Genomic DNA, 14,771 nt, shown 5'->3' with positions numbered 1-14,771 from the left:
AGCAGAGATGACAGTGCAGCAGGCACTTTCCTGAAGTACTTCCTCTGAGTGAAGTTCTCAGTAGCTCCTCTTAAACCTCCCATTCCCTCACAATTTTTTCCTCACTAGCTGCTTCTCTCCAGTCCTTATCTGCTCATCCTTTGTTAGCACCAAAATACTGTCCAGCTTTAAAACATTGATGCAAAGGGCCAGGGTTAAAATATAGATGCCTAAAGACTGGAGTGCTAGAGGATCTAGGACCTAGAGGTTGCAGAAGTGTTAGTGTCCCACAACTAATCAGGGGTTTGAGGATGGAGTTTAAAACCCAAATGCAACTGTTCAGGCTCTATCTCCTAGTGGAGATAGGGACACTAGTTGAAGTTGGGCACTAAATGTTTTGTGAAATCTGGGCCATGCCTTAGTGTTTGGATGATCTGCAAATTTAAATCCCCTTGGAATTAAGTGGCAGAGAACATCATGTGTCACTTATGTGTGGTTCCTGTAGGCCATTAGTTTCAGGCACTCATTGCTTAAAATCTTGAGCTGGAGTTGTTTAAAGTTGTTCTTTGGGCACAGTTCAGACCACAGGTTGAGCAATGTTTAAAATAAAGCAGACTTTTAAGTGATTTTTATAAGCTAAGTGTTTTAGATATTAATTATTACATTGTTCAGTTATTTCAAGAACAGCAAATTGTTGTGCTTTTTCCTGTCTTTTTTCAGCAGTTGGTCCCCTCTGCCTTCATTGCCCAAATGTAAATGGGTGCAGAAATTCCAGATGAAAGCTTATGACATAAATGAACCTCTAATGATTTTTGTTTTCCTCTAAGTCCACATAATGGGAGCTGGCTGCTTATCATTGAGTAAGATCATTGAATGATTTAATGATGGGGTTAAATGAAAAGTAAGAGTTTTCATACTGGTGTGATGCAAATCCTGTGTCAAATTAAAGCCTCAAAGCATTTTTTAAAAGCTGTATAAAAGGTGAATCATTTCTGTAAACAGCCCTTAAAGTGAAAACCCAACACCTTTGCTGTGGGAGAAGTAATACGATCTCGAATACCTTTGCAAACAAAGAGTCACTTGCCTTCTGCGAGCTGCTCTCTTTTTTCAGCAGCTCAGCATGGGGTGCCAGAAAAATCATTAACGGGCCCATCTTGCACTTCTGGCTTTTCCACACCTGCGTATCACGATCCCTGCTGTAACTTTATGGACCGTGAGGAGGCAGGTTTGACGCCATGAAACACAGGCTCAGCTAACAGCTGCAGGATGGGCAGAAAGCCAGACAGTAAAATGTAAAGAGGAGGAAGGAGAGGGATCACCTTTGAAGTTTACAAAAAAGCATGACTTTGACCACTTCCTTTTTTAATTAGCTGTCTCAGGTACATTGAGCCACCAGTTTGAATGGAAACTGGTGGGGGTTGGTTGGAAATGGTGAAGGTAATACAGTAAGGGTTTCATCTGTTTGTGACTACTATTTTTTTTACCTTTTGTTGTTGTTGTTGTTGTTTTGGGTTTGGTTTTGTTTTGTTTTTTTGTTAAGGTTAACATCCTAGCACAATGTCAGGGAAAAGAGCTTATTCCATTTGGAAACGCCTGAACTACAGTTAAAATCTGTATCTTGCAAGTGTGAAAAATGACATTAATGCAGTGTTGAAAGTTAGGATTTTGATCACACTCTGGCCAGGAAATTCATTATTACCATTCCCATAGCAACCAGAACACACCTCTGGGGTACATGGTTAAATTTTTTTATAAATGTATATCGTGTTAACTTTTGGTCAATATCCACGCTAGCACCAGGAGGTTGCTTTTAATTTGCTTTACTGTAGCTGAAAGTTGAATTTGAGGGATCCTGTAGAAGAATTGCAGTCGCTGCAGGAACCAAACTTTCCTGTGTCCTCAAGAGGCCAAAAGTTCGTTTTGGACTAGTATGTTCTTTGTATTTTCTATACATATTAAAGTGTGTTCAGGGAAAAGGAAAAGGAGAAAATACAAACTGTAGCTGTCATCCATGTAGGAGCCACACGCATTTAACTTATAAGACTGTAAATCGAAAGTACATTGATATTAAAAATCTATGTTAGGGTCAGATCCTTGTACACGGGAGTGTTTTTTCTAAGATGTCCTTTTTGATTGAAAAGTTTTACACTTAAACATGCTTTAAGGATAAGGAAATCTATTTATGCCTGTATAGGGATGTATGATTTTTGATAGTAAAACAAGTATTTCTTGTATGGGGGATTCAAATCATTTGCATATTCTTGCCTATGCGTTGATAGTGATACTTCACAGTAGATGTTAAGCGATCTAAATGCTCAAAACATTTTCCATTTCTCCTGCTCCAAATGTGGCAAAGGCATTCTCCAAATGGAAGACTGCAATTGGAAAGAGAAAAGGAAACCAAACATATTTTGAAGTGCTACAGATCCTCTAAGAAAACAGATGCAAAATATGCCCTAACTTATAATTTTAATAATAAATATAACACTCTAATAATTCAGAACTGAATGAGCTATCTACGGGCCTAGAATTTCTATGAGGCGATTAAAGGATAATACAGTTAAGTCCTGAATACATTCAGTGGGGTATTGCTTAAGCCTGGGAAAAATAATTTGGGAATTTATTGGAGATGCAAAAAATCCTTCAGGCTGGAGGGGGAAAAAAAATCAATAAAATTATCTACTGTCCTGCTGTAAAGTGCAGAGTGATCTCACAGTAAAGTCCAAGGGTGCAATATCCATGACATAAACTTCATTGTGATTTGTAACTGCAATAGGCCTGAGTCTGTTCTCTGAAAGAAAAAAAAAAGAAAGAAAAAGTACCATTGGATATTGGTATAAGTCCACTGAATCCAGGTAGAAATGTTTCAGCTTTATACAGGAGTTGAATCTGGTCCAGTGTGCCAGTGTGTTTTAAAAGCTTCAAAAAAGGGCAAAAGGGGGCACCAAACTGTGTATCATGTTATACACAGGTTCATATAATTTAAAAAAAATTTTGGAGTCATCCTTTTCTTGTGATGTTTTTCATATGATGTTTTTAAACAGAAAATTAAAAATAATGTTTTAACTCATGTTTATAAACTCTAGTTGAAATACGTAATTTTATATATCATAGGTAAAGAAAAACATCTATGTAAATTAGTTTAAGCTATTATTTTATTTTTACAGGATCTATTTTTAATACTCTAGTATATACTTTAGTATAATAAATCTGCCTGTCATTCCTTGGTCTTTGTTTTTCTGTCTCTGGACATACAAATTAACAGAAAAACATACAAGAGAGCATGCAGACAGATGGTTCCCTCTAGGTGATACATCTCACAATATGAGAGTGTTGATTTTTTATTTTTTAAGATCAGGTGCTGTAGATAGACTTCATGGTGTTTTCAGAAGTAATTTCTATAGACTAATGGCCTTAAAAAAGCCTGTCTAGTGTTTATGAGTTGTTGCACTCTTTACTTAGGTAAGTAAATAAGACAAAAATTGTTTCCTGATATCATAGTATGGTAAAATATTATGAAACTTAACCTTCTTCCTGCAACTTACGCCCATTCCTTTTTGCATTTTTCCCCATGGAATAACTAAATAAATAGAAAAAACCCTATAATTTCCTTTCCACAAGTTTGCAGACCATAGCGTCTTCAGTCTTGTCTTTTTAAGCTAACACCATTTTAATTGATTGCATTTTCTAGACCTCTGTTCATCTTCATTGTTCTCTTCAACTGTTCTGTGTCCCTCGTGAAGCACCTCATGCACAACTGGACGCAGTACTCCCCTTGAAGCTGCAATGCAGCATATAATGGAATGATTAAGTTTTGTGATTTCCAGGCTGGACTTACACTTATAGTTCCTCTTGCTGTGTTTGGGTTTGCTAAGCTTGCAATCCTCTCCAGCCCCTCAGCTTTCATCTCTGTAGAGCTCACTCTCTAACCAGCTGTTTTTACAGCCTGTCTTCATGTGGTGGATTATTCTTGCCTGTGTGCACTGTCTTGCATTTGTCTGGATAGCCTACCACTTCTTCAGACCACACTTCCAGTTTGTCAAAATCACTTCATATTCTAAGCCGAGCTTCCTGGTAGTCTCTTCCCACTTGGTGTCACCCACAGGTTTAATAAATGCATCCACTACTCTGTCGTCCAGGTCACTGCATGATGTATTATAGACTCTAAGATTAATACAGTAGGAATATAAATATATTTTGTCAAAAGGATTGAAGCCGTGTCTAGTGGTTCTAACAGTGGTCCTCAGAATACTAAATCAGGAGCTGCAATGGTGAAGAGTAGGGATGTACAAGGACTTATAGCCTAGAAAAAAAGGAGTTGGGAAGTAATAGGATAAAAAGCAACAAGATCTATCTTCCTGTAGAAATACAGCCCCATTTCCTAATAACGTAGTAGCATATTTAGTGACAGAACTAGACATTGAATTGGAGATAAGAGAAATAATTCTTCTGTTGAGGCTAGGCTCACTTTTCCCATGTGTCTTTGTTCCAGGCAGTTTATGAATGTCACCAGAGTGAAAGTCTAACCCCTGCCATAGTTCTCCGTTTCATACTGAATTAGAGATTGCATGATGGCTGTGTTGCCCTCACCAGCTGACTGCCTTTTTTTGTACTAATACAAAGGAGAATCTCTGTAAGCCACTCCCAGGTGAACCATAACTGAAGCTGTGACTCATTTTCTGCTCTCGGAAAAGTAGAACTGAGTTCTGTGATGTTTTTTTGTGAGGAGCCCCAGAAATACATTTATTATTCTTTTGGTAGCTTGCAGCCCTAGCAACATGGGAGTCACTAAATCCCACAAGTTAAGAAGAGCAGGTTGTATTGGGTTTGGGCACTGTCCAGGAATTCCAGTGAGTGGTGGAGATATGGGGGGAGAGGGGAAATAAAAGGCATTTTCCTTCACATTAGCACTGAATGAGTGCTGTAGCAGACTGTAAGACACCATGCTGTTTCACAGTGTGATGCTTTGAATGAGCCTTCACATGGGTTTTTCTTCCTTTTAAAATTTGAAATGTTGTCAAATGCATTCTCAAGGTAAGAATGGTGAGGTGTCATTGGAAGACGGTGGAGTATTGCACACTGAAACACAGTTGGCAATCTGCAATCCCTATTTATCCTGTTGGGCTCACTTTTTGCTATTTCTGTTTTATCTAAACCTGAATGTTGGATTATGTCCCACAGTTGCAGCTTTCTGGGTCCTCTGAATTGCAGAAAAGACCTGAAGAACTGCTCCAAACTGGGGAGGAGGTGAATTCTCCCAGCAAATCTTCACAGCATCTCTCTGCTACCCATGCTTCCTCCTCATTCCGTCACCCCCCGCCCCAACAAAAACAAGGTTTATTTGAACTCTTGTAATGATATCTGTCTGGGAGAACAACTGAGGTGTCAAAGTATCAAAGTGAAATTCAGAAAAGTCAAGAGCAAGTAGAGACTTGAAGAGGCAAAAGGGAAGTAGAAAAAAAATGCTGGTCTTTATCATGGTAATAGTAATGAAGCCAAGCTGCAAAAGCCCAGACAATGGCCTGAGTTACTGTACTTTAAACTGCTTCCTGCCACTGGGCTTCACAAGGCAACTTCACGGAGCTGATTAGGGAACCACGGAGCCACTCCGGTCGTTTCTGACCCTTGGAGAAGCTTGCCAAGCCTTGGGACTTCTGTCATTTGGGCATTTCTGGTTCTCACTCCTGAGAAGTGAAGGAGCAGGAAAGACTAAAGAAGCAAACCGCATACTGTTTACGGGTGAGGAGCATTTGGGTGGGCAAAACAACATTTCTTCTGCTGGAGAGCCTCGCTGCAGGGGGCTGAGCGTCCTCACATACTGGCTGCTTTCTGTGCCAGCTGGGCCTGTCAGCAACCTGTGAGAGGTAGCACTCGGATTTCTCTTGCTGGCCCCCTCTCTCCAAGTCTAGGAGCTGGTTCTGTGCTTGGGAGCATGCTGGAGATGGGCGTGAGCTCTGATCCAGAAGTGGTCTGCAGAAAATGATTTCTCAGCCCAGGCTCCAGCAGCACAGGAGATTCCCTTCCTGTAAAACTGCCATGTCAGCTCCCTGCCTCTGTGCATGCATATCCCCTCAGGGCATCTAGCCCTTCAGGGATGCAATCAGGCTTCTAATCAATTAGGCAAATTGACTGCGGGGGTAAGCTATTTCCTATTCACGGCAACAAGCTTGGGTTACGTTAACTCCATATTTCCTAGGAGCCCTGATCCTCCCCACCTTGGTGTTTTTTGAGATGCTTGAAGGACAAAATTATGAAAAAGCAGAGGAGCTTCTAGTAACAGTGGACATGCTCTGTTACTGCAGAAAGCAAAATAATTTAGCTAAGTGTGGGAGGATTTTGGTGACCCTTTTAAAAAAAGTATTAATTTGGATTCAAATGTGAAGGGACAAATATTCCAGTAAGCAGATATGGGAGCATTTGCTCTTTAAATTCCAATCATCCAATGACACAGTGGACATGAGCAGTCTTACCCAAGTCTGTGTGATTACTCACAGAACTAGTGCTGTATGTATTTAAATCTGTAGGTGCTACAAGTGATTATGACATGTGACTTCCCAAATACAACTTTAAAAGTCCTGAGGACAGAAGTACCAGATGAAAGTTAAGCTGCACTTTCCCTCTTTGTTGTTCTTCATAGCAGGGATTTATTTTTACCAGGCTCTGCAAGGAGTTCTGCATAAACAAGTCACTGAAGCCCTAAAGACTCCACGGAGGCGCAGGCATATTGGAAGGTTAGGGCCATAGGATGTCACATCTGTTCTTCTTAAACATTATTTTAGATATACCAGCCTATTGGTTCCACAGATTATTTCCAAAGGTGACATCATGCTACACTATTGTGTCTGATTTCATTTGCTATTTCAAGAGTTTTACTCAATATAACTTCTTGCCTAGTGTTATATACAGGACAGAAAAGCCAACCCACACAGTACTATAATCAGTTGCTTTCAGTGCGTAGCTGAGCAGCCCACCAAGCATATGGCCCTGCTCTTGTTTCTGTACAGTCCTACCAGTTGCATTAGCTTCACTCTAGTGGATGAGAGAATGCTGAAGGTGGTGTACAATGAGTCACCCACACCAGCAATTTATATATTGAAAGTGGATCCTGCATTAAGAATGATTCCTGAAGTCTTCTGAAGTCCAGCTCTAGAGCCTTACCTTACAGCTGGTCCTTAAGTCACTCAAGAATTTTAGAGAGGAAATAATTCCCGTTAGAAATAAAATACCGTGTTGATTTTTTACCAGATTTGCTTCCTTCAGGAGGCAAGAAAGCTGCTGAATTCATACAGAAAAGCAAAATTAAGAACTCGATGAATTCGCCAGCATACACCTATAAAGATTAAAGATTGCTGCAATTAAAAATTGCTACTCAAAGTCATTAATAACAGTTTATCTATTCATTCCAAATTACAAGCTGAACATTATATGTATAAGAGTGACACAGTCACACAGTGAAATAATGAAAGGCAGAGAGTGTTAGTGACAAGTCATGTTTGCTTGCTGGACCAGTCAGCAGAATAGGGGAAGTTAAACACTTTAAATTTTTATATACATAATATAAAAATTATATTTTATAAGAAATATTAAATCTCTCTAGAGCTATCCTAATATGGTAGAAAACTGTAATTTAACACCTTTTTTTTATTTTGGATTTTTTTTTTTGTTATAGTATTTCTGAGTCTAATTCAAGGCTTTATCAAATGAATTAAGTGAATAGGAATTTCAGGAGGTCATTAAATATCAAGTGTTATACAGGATTGGAAAGACAATGTTTATCTCCTAGTTGATCCAAATATGAACATTCCTTTAAGTAAGTTCACAGTTTATAATAATGTTTATAATAATGACAGTTTATAATAATCACAGTTTCTAGTACTCTTCTACCTACAGTACAGAACCTCTAAAAGGAGTAAGAAATATTTCCAACATGAAAGGCGCCTTTTTTACTTGCATCACGTATATCATCTTGCCTTTCTTAAGATGGTATCATCCAGGAGGTCAGTTACTATCATCATATGTGAAGATATTTAATTTTAACTTATATGAAGATGTTTTCAGGTCTTCTGAGTTTTATCTAAGATAGCAAATAGCTCCACTGTTTAACAGATTGCTGCCGAATTTTAGAAGATTATACTAACATTTGTTTTACAAGTATTTCTTTTTGCTTCCCCATTTGCAAAAATGGTGGCAGGGTTTTCTTCACAATTGTTAATCAATGAGTACCAAAATGATGGAGAAAAAAAATGTCTCAAGCATTAAAAATCATTAAAATAAGATGACTCTACTGCTCCCATGTTAACTATGTGCTCAAAAAGAGAAAGAAACCAGCCAGTATGTTCCTGAAAAGCTGATGAAACTTCAGATTTATTTCCCAATGTATAACACCAAATTTTGGCAAAGCAAGGTTGTAAATTTGCTGTGTTTCGTGCTCTGCCTTGCATGAATGAATACATTTCTGTTGGACCAAAAGGCCTTAGAGACAGAGGACCAGATCAATACTTAAAGAAAATCCCAGTTGCATTAAGACCAGATCACTGTATTCCCATTTCAAAGTCCCTTTTCAATTACCAGAGCAATAAAATAGAAATGTAATGCATCTTGATCTCGGAATGTGAACTAGAGGATCAGAGTGGCAACCTGCACTTGTTGTGTTAGGAGAAAAAAAAAAAAGTCCTCTCCTCGTGCAACCCCAATCTTGTTTAGGAAGCTGATGGATCTCCTTGCAAACATCTTGCTCAAGCTTCTCAGAAACACTTAGGAATACAAATGGCTTCCCTGACTGTAATATAGTCTCCTTAAGATGGTGAACAGCCTTAGTGTTTTGATGGTCTCTCACTCTTGTTAATGTTTTTCTCAAGGACAAAGTCACAGTGAGGCTCCATCTTAGATAGGAAGCTAAGTTATTTAAAATTTACTCCTGATCCATTCTTGCATTCTTCCCTGTGCAAGAAAACCTGTTTCCGTACTTGAGCTCTGATGAAGCACTTGCTTTTATGACAAAATACTCTCAGTCCTCCAGAAAAGCAGCAGACCATTTGTAACATTGAGGGAGAACCATTACAGACAAGGCATGCAGAGATGTGGTTTTTCAGGGTAGCTCCATAGTTAAGTCCCAGGCATCCTGTATTGCATAAGGGACGGTGATTCGGCAGTAGTGATAATATCTGCTATATATTGTAAGACTGATGAACTTTATTGCTTTCCTCCAAATGCGTTTCTCTATTTGGTGCTACTTGGAGTGGGAGACTGGAGCAAAACAACCAGTTTGCGGCTGTTGAAAATGCCTACAGCGTCCACAATCTGGTTAGTAATCAAATGATCACAGCTTTCTTCTCTGCTTTTTTTTTATTTAACGAAGATCTTGCAAGGCAAAGTAAGGACTAAAGCACCTTTCTAGAGTATTGCTGTAGGAGGTGTGTGTGGGTCTAAACTAAAACTAATTGCTTCATAGTGAAAGCTTGTAGCAGAGACATGGGTGGTAGGTACCAGAGGCAGGGAGTTTGCACGTGGAAACCTTTGAAACCACTACGCAGTTTGGTATAACTGGCATAAGGTTGAGTTCAGGACTGAGGCAGCAGAAATCTGGTAATACCGAGTGGTAGTTTGTGGGCAGACAAGGACCGTAGGTTGAATGCCTTCTAGCTCTTGTAACTTCTTTTTCTTGTGAGAGCTAAAACTAACCAAGATTTTTTATTTTAAAGATTTTTTTAAAAATCAAACTTCTCGTAGAGTCAATGGTCAATCTGCCCAGAAGACTGGAGGGGCAGGAGTTTGTATTTTCTGTTTTCAACCTCTCCCTGTTCTGCATGAATTTTAATTAAAAGAAATTAAATTAAAAGAAATTGCCTGAAAGCATAAAGTAATACATTTTAAATAGTTCTTGGATGTAAATTTCATGTTTTTGTTACCCTACAGATTAGAAATGTTGTATTCTCAAGTATTAACCAGAAAAAAAAAAATCAGACTAATTTTTTTCAGATCTTTTGGGCTTTAAAACTGGGTTTTAATATCTACTGATATATAATATCTACAGATAAGCCTTTCAAGCAAACTATGTCAGGATCCTAGGTAGCAGAAAATGAGCAGTGGGTGCTATGTATCTTTGAAAAATAATAAACTAAAAGTAAGGCTTAGATTCCTAACAGAACACCAGTTTGCATGTGTCCAGAACTGTAGTAAGACCAGGAGTAAGCTCTTATTTTTATAGTACACCATAAAAGGGAATGCTCGATATTTACTACTAATAAGATATATGAAAGCCAAAGGGAAAATCTGATAGTAAAGACCCATTTTGTTTGAAATTAATTTCTGATTTTTTTGATATATGAACGACAGACATTTGACTAAAATAAGAACTATTATTTCAAGCAATAAAATAAAGTAATAAATAAACAAATATTTATATTATATTTATATTTATTATATTATTATATTTGTTTATATTATATTTATCCCTCATTTAGCTAATATTTTACTGAAAAGTATCAAAACCAGCAAAACCCATGAATGGGTTATGGTAGTCTCAGATTGTGGGACATTCTTACTGAATTCAGGGATGTATGGCTCTTCTTAAGAAACAAAAACTTTAAACACTGCTCTTTCACAGGCTTCTCTTACATGATTCCTCCAATTATTTCATTATACTGTGTACTTAACAAGCAGCGTGTGTAGAGATATTGACTCTAAGTGTTAATCTGGTAAAGCAAACCCACATAAAACAGTAGCTAATTTTGACAGCATTTATCTTACCTATTTTTAAGCACCTACTTTAAACGTCTAATCTTCTGCCTATCTCATCTATCCACCCCCTGTCACCCATGAGGAATCAGGGCTGGCTAACTCAGAATCTCACCCACCATGCTAACTGGCAGAAATATCCTTCCTTATTCATTCCAAAATTCAGTCTAAAACTATTATCAAGGGTCAAAGGTGGTGAATAGTTCTAGTAACTGAGAGATGTTATCCCAAGCTTGAGGTAAAGATGCATTCAGTTCTGAGCATGTTATTGATTGTTATCATATTTGATGCCTTTTAGCTATGTGCAGTGTTCCGCTGTGAGGGTGCAGAGTTACTTTTCGTTACTCAAAACAACTTCGTGTTTCTCCTATCCCAACGTGAATTATTTGTTTCCAAGAGAACAAAAATCACCAGGTGCCACTGAGAAAGAGATGGAGGAAAACATATTTCCAGTTTTGGCCAGAAAGAAGCAACAGGGACAGCACTGCAAGACATCTTCCAGAGCAGGCAAAGTTTTCGATGAATTGAGAAATTAAGATAACGGAGTCACAGAAATGTGAGTATATTTTCTCCGCATAATGATTTAAATCAGCATATTTCCTAGATCACAGCCATTCTTGCAGGAAGCCCTACCTAATGTTTATTTCTACAGGAATAGTAATAGTTCCTGTGAGTAAAATATCTATATTCTCTCATTCTCTGACTGAAAGCAGAAACCTGATTTATAATAAACAATAAGGTCTCCAATGCTTTTTTCCTTTTGTAACTGTGATTCAGAACAATGCAGTTCTTAAAGTAATCACACATTCAAATACAAGTAGGTGTGAGCTTTCAAATATACTGAAAGTGAATATTCAGAACATCGCATCCTGGTGTTTGCTTCTGATGTTAAGAAAAACCTGCTGTGCAAACCAGGATGCATGTTTTAAAAAGTCTATAACTTGTTATTTTGAAGCCAGATTTCTTCAAACAGAGCAAGACACATATTTACTTTCCAGAGATTTGTGCCATTTGTGCCAACTTTGGTGCCCTTAAAATAAACTGATTTTGAGTGTCCTTGAATGTAAAAATGCATGCAAATACAATTTTCACAGCTCATTTTTAGATAGATTTGTTTAGGTGTTCTGGAGTAACATTTTACTGATAGTTTATTTTCAGTTGAGGCAGAGAAGATTTGATATTGTACTACCATAGAAGAGATGTTCTAAATAAATGAAGAGACAGAAATTAATTTATTATAATAGAAAAGTTGTATCTAATATAATTATTTTGCAAACATAGCATTATGCTGTAGACATTTAAATTAGGTCTATTAAACTAATTGTTTATAATAAGTCTTTTCAGAGGAGTTTTTGACGTTTCTTGCAGTCCAGAGCATCAGAAATCCAGTGTCAGTGCTTTAGCCCCACAAGAAACAAACCCTGTGCCTCTGACTCTTCAAGAGGTGGCTCTGAAGCATCCAGTGCTGGTATGTTGGTCCTCATTTATTCTACATCATCACGTTCAGTTCCATAAGTCTGTTGTACCAAGTTTGGAGGCTTTGTCCAATTTCTGATCAATTGAAGAGAGATTTGGGTTTGACTTTGCACTCACGTCTGAAGGCAACAACACACAGAGACTCCAACTCTACTGTCTGTGTATAGGCATGCACGTATTGGTATTGCCTTTTACCTAATAGTATTAGGAACTTTAAAAGTACAAGTTTTAGGCATCTGGTTAGAATTAGATCTGATGAAAAACGAGAATGCACGAATTTTGAAACATTTTCTCCTTCCTGAACAAAAAAAGTAAAATATTTTGGTACCCCCCAAAGAAGAAATCTCAAGACTCAGTCTGGCAACAGGAAAGCTGTGTTTTGACTTGAAAACCCAAACAACTCCCTCAACTAAAACACTGATGTTCTTGGCTCAGATTGTGTTATTTTGTTTTTTTCCAGTAACACCAAGTGCTCTGGGTCAGCTCAGTGCTAACCTGTATTCTTACTATGTCCTTCTGACCCACGGGGACTGTAACTCACATGAAGAGAGAAGCACAGAATACCTCTGCCAGACTCCCACATCAAACCAGCCCCCTGTGCTACACTCACTTCTGAAACCTCCAGAGCGTTACCAGAGGGGAGACCTCCTTGCGTCAGACGTAAATATAGGATATGCAGTCCAGTCAAGGGAGCCCATGTGGAAATAAGCCACCATCCTTACATGGAATCTGGCTCAAAGGTAGGCAGGTATTATACTTGGCTCCAAACATTTAGACTGGTTTAACAAACAGTAGCATTGGGACTCAGATTTAACTTAAAACCAGATTACATTTTGTATCCATTTTTCCAGTTCAAATTATACATGTTCTGTGAAAATGCTTACTTCTGCAAATACTGCATTTTTCTCCCTCCTTAAGTAGCAAAGTACTAAAGTATTTTTTTAAGATGCTAATATAACTACAGTGATGATAAATCTCTTGTTCAGGACAGATACTATTAATGTACATGACTTAATTCTTCAATACAATGGCAAACTTGTTTTTGCTTTTTAACTTTAGGAAGCTAAATCAAGACTTACTCATTGGACTAATTATGCAGATAAAGAAGAAATCTCCCAAACTGGAAAAGAATGACTAAAATGTAGAAGCTAGAAATTGCCTTTTTATAATTTCTCAAAAAGCTACAGACTATACATAAATACCTGGAAGTCTCGCTATTAACAATCATCCTGGCCTTGCATGAAGATAAGAATTTTTGCAGCTCTTTTATTTTCCTCTTCTGTAACAAATCTGCAAAGTAATTTTTTCAGAATGGTTGGTATGACTGCAACTGAAAGCTTATACTGCTATCATGAAACATTAATTTCTCCATTTGAGCTAACACACAGTACTGAAAATCAAAATACCAGCAGTTTTTTTTTATTTTGTGCTACAACGAAGTTGGAAGAAAATGTTTTCCAGTGTAAGACCTTCCATGTACCAGTACGTACATGCAACAAAACTGAATATGAAACAATAAATTAAGCTTCCCAGGAAACAGTATAAAAAACATATTCAGAAATCTGTTCATATTCTTGGTATGTTGAAGAAAACGGTTTTCGGTTTCATTTTATGAAAGACTTTGTACCTCACATATGAGTGGGCTGTCTTACACTCTCTCAGTAACTGCTTATAGAAGTAAACAGACCACAGATTCGTGTAGCAGAGGCAAGACACTCAGTATGAGAGAACACAGTTCTTGCAATGGGAGAGGTGAGAACACTTAAAAGAATCAAAAAATGTCAGTGGAGAAGAAAAAACCTCTCATAGATGGATCACTAACTATTTTAAACTAGAAATATTCACTGAGAGCTCGGAGTTTCAACAAAGCAAAAAACGTAATCATTTATGATGGAGAAGGAAGTATGTAAACCCCAGATTTGGGGTGTAGGTAAAACCCCCAGATTTTTATGTATGTAAAAATTGGTTCCCTCACTCTTTAGAACATGAAATGGACAGGCAAATTGGTTTTCCTGTCACAGCTGGAAATTGCAAAGCAAATTTAGCCAGGTACGTAAGCTGCCCTCCTGATCCGTGAGAACTGACTGGCCAACTCTCAGTTCGTTTAAACATGGATGAAGTCAAGGGCCAGCAACTCCCCCCCAGCTGTCGGAAGAAAAGCCCTACAGCAGGTATTGCAAGACCATATATTAGTGGCCACTGCTAAGTAAGCAAGCCTTTGGAGGATATTTATCACACTGCAACCATGCAGAAGAGATTGGTTTTAAGGCTTGAACACCGTAGTTACCAGCAGGCCAGGGATGCATATGTAAGAGCAGTGTAAACTTCAATGCAGGAAAAGGAATCTAGATAAGAAGCTCATTTCTTACTTCCAGAAATGGCTGCTGGTTTTGTGTATCTTGCACAGAACACAACCAACATGTCTTAACACAGAAGCAACTGAAATGGTAAATGTGTGAAAGGTGAAGCCAATGATGGCACTTTACAAAACAACAAAAACGGGACTGGCCAGCCCACTTTGCAAGAGCATGGCTATTCTGATAAACAATTCACGCTCACAGAAAGAATCTTCCTGAAGT

General features: G+C 38.0%; 2 long non-coding RNA genes across 2 annotated transcripts in view; both read left to right on the top strand.

Moving 5' to 3' along the window:
• Positions 1-3,389, top strand: part of LOC142081404 (uncharacterized) — a 54,343-nt gene extending 50,954 nt beyond the window's left edge. The window contains exon 6 of the long non-coding RNA XR_012673317.1: positions 3,338-3,389. This is a non-coding gene — a long non-coding RNA (uncharacterized LOC142081404). The remainder of the gene's footprint in view (positions 1-3,337) is intronic.
• A 5,829-nt stretch (positions 3,390-9,218) lies between these two features.
• LOC142081403 (uncharacterized) lies at positions 9,219-13,735 on the top strand. Its single transcript, XR_012673316.1, has 5 exons — positions 9,219-9,282; positions 11,114-11,272; positions 12,085-12,184; positions 12,653-12,932; positions 13,252-13,735. It is a non-coding gene; the product is annotated as an uncharacterized LOC142081403 (long non-coding RNA).
• Positions 13,736-14,771: the final 1,036 nt, after the last annotated feature.

Source organism: Calonectris borealis, chromosome 3, assembly GCF_964195595.1.
Source record: "Calonectris borealis chromosome 3, bCalBor7.hap1.2, whole genome shotgun sequence".
Lineage (NCBI taxonomy): Eukaryota > Metazoa > Chordata > Aves > Procellariiformes > Procellariidae > Calonectris > Calonectris borealis.
This window is presented reverse-complemented; position numbering and strand designations above follow the sequence as displayed.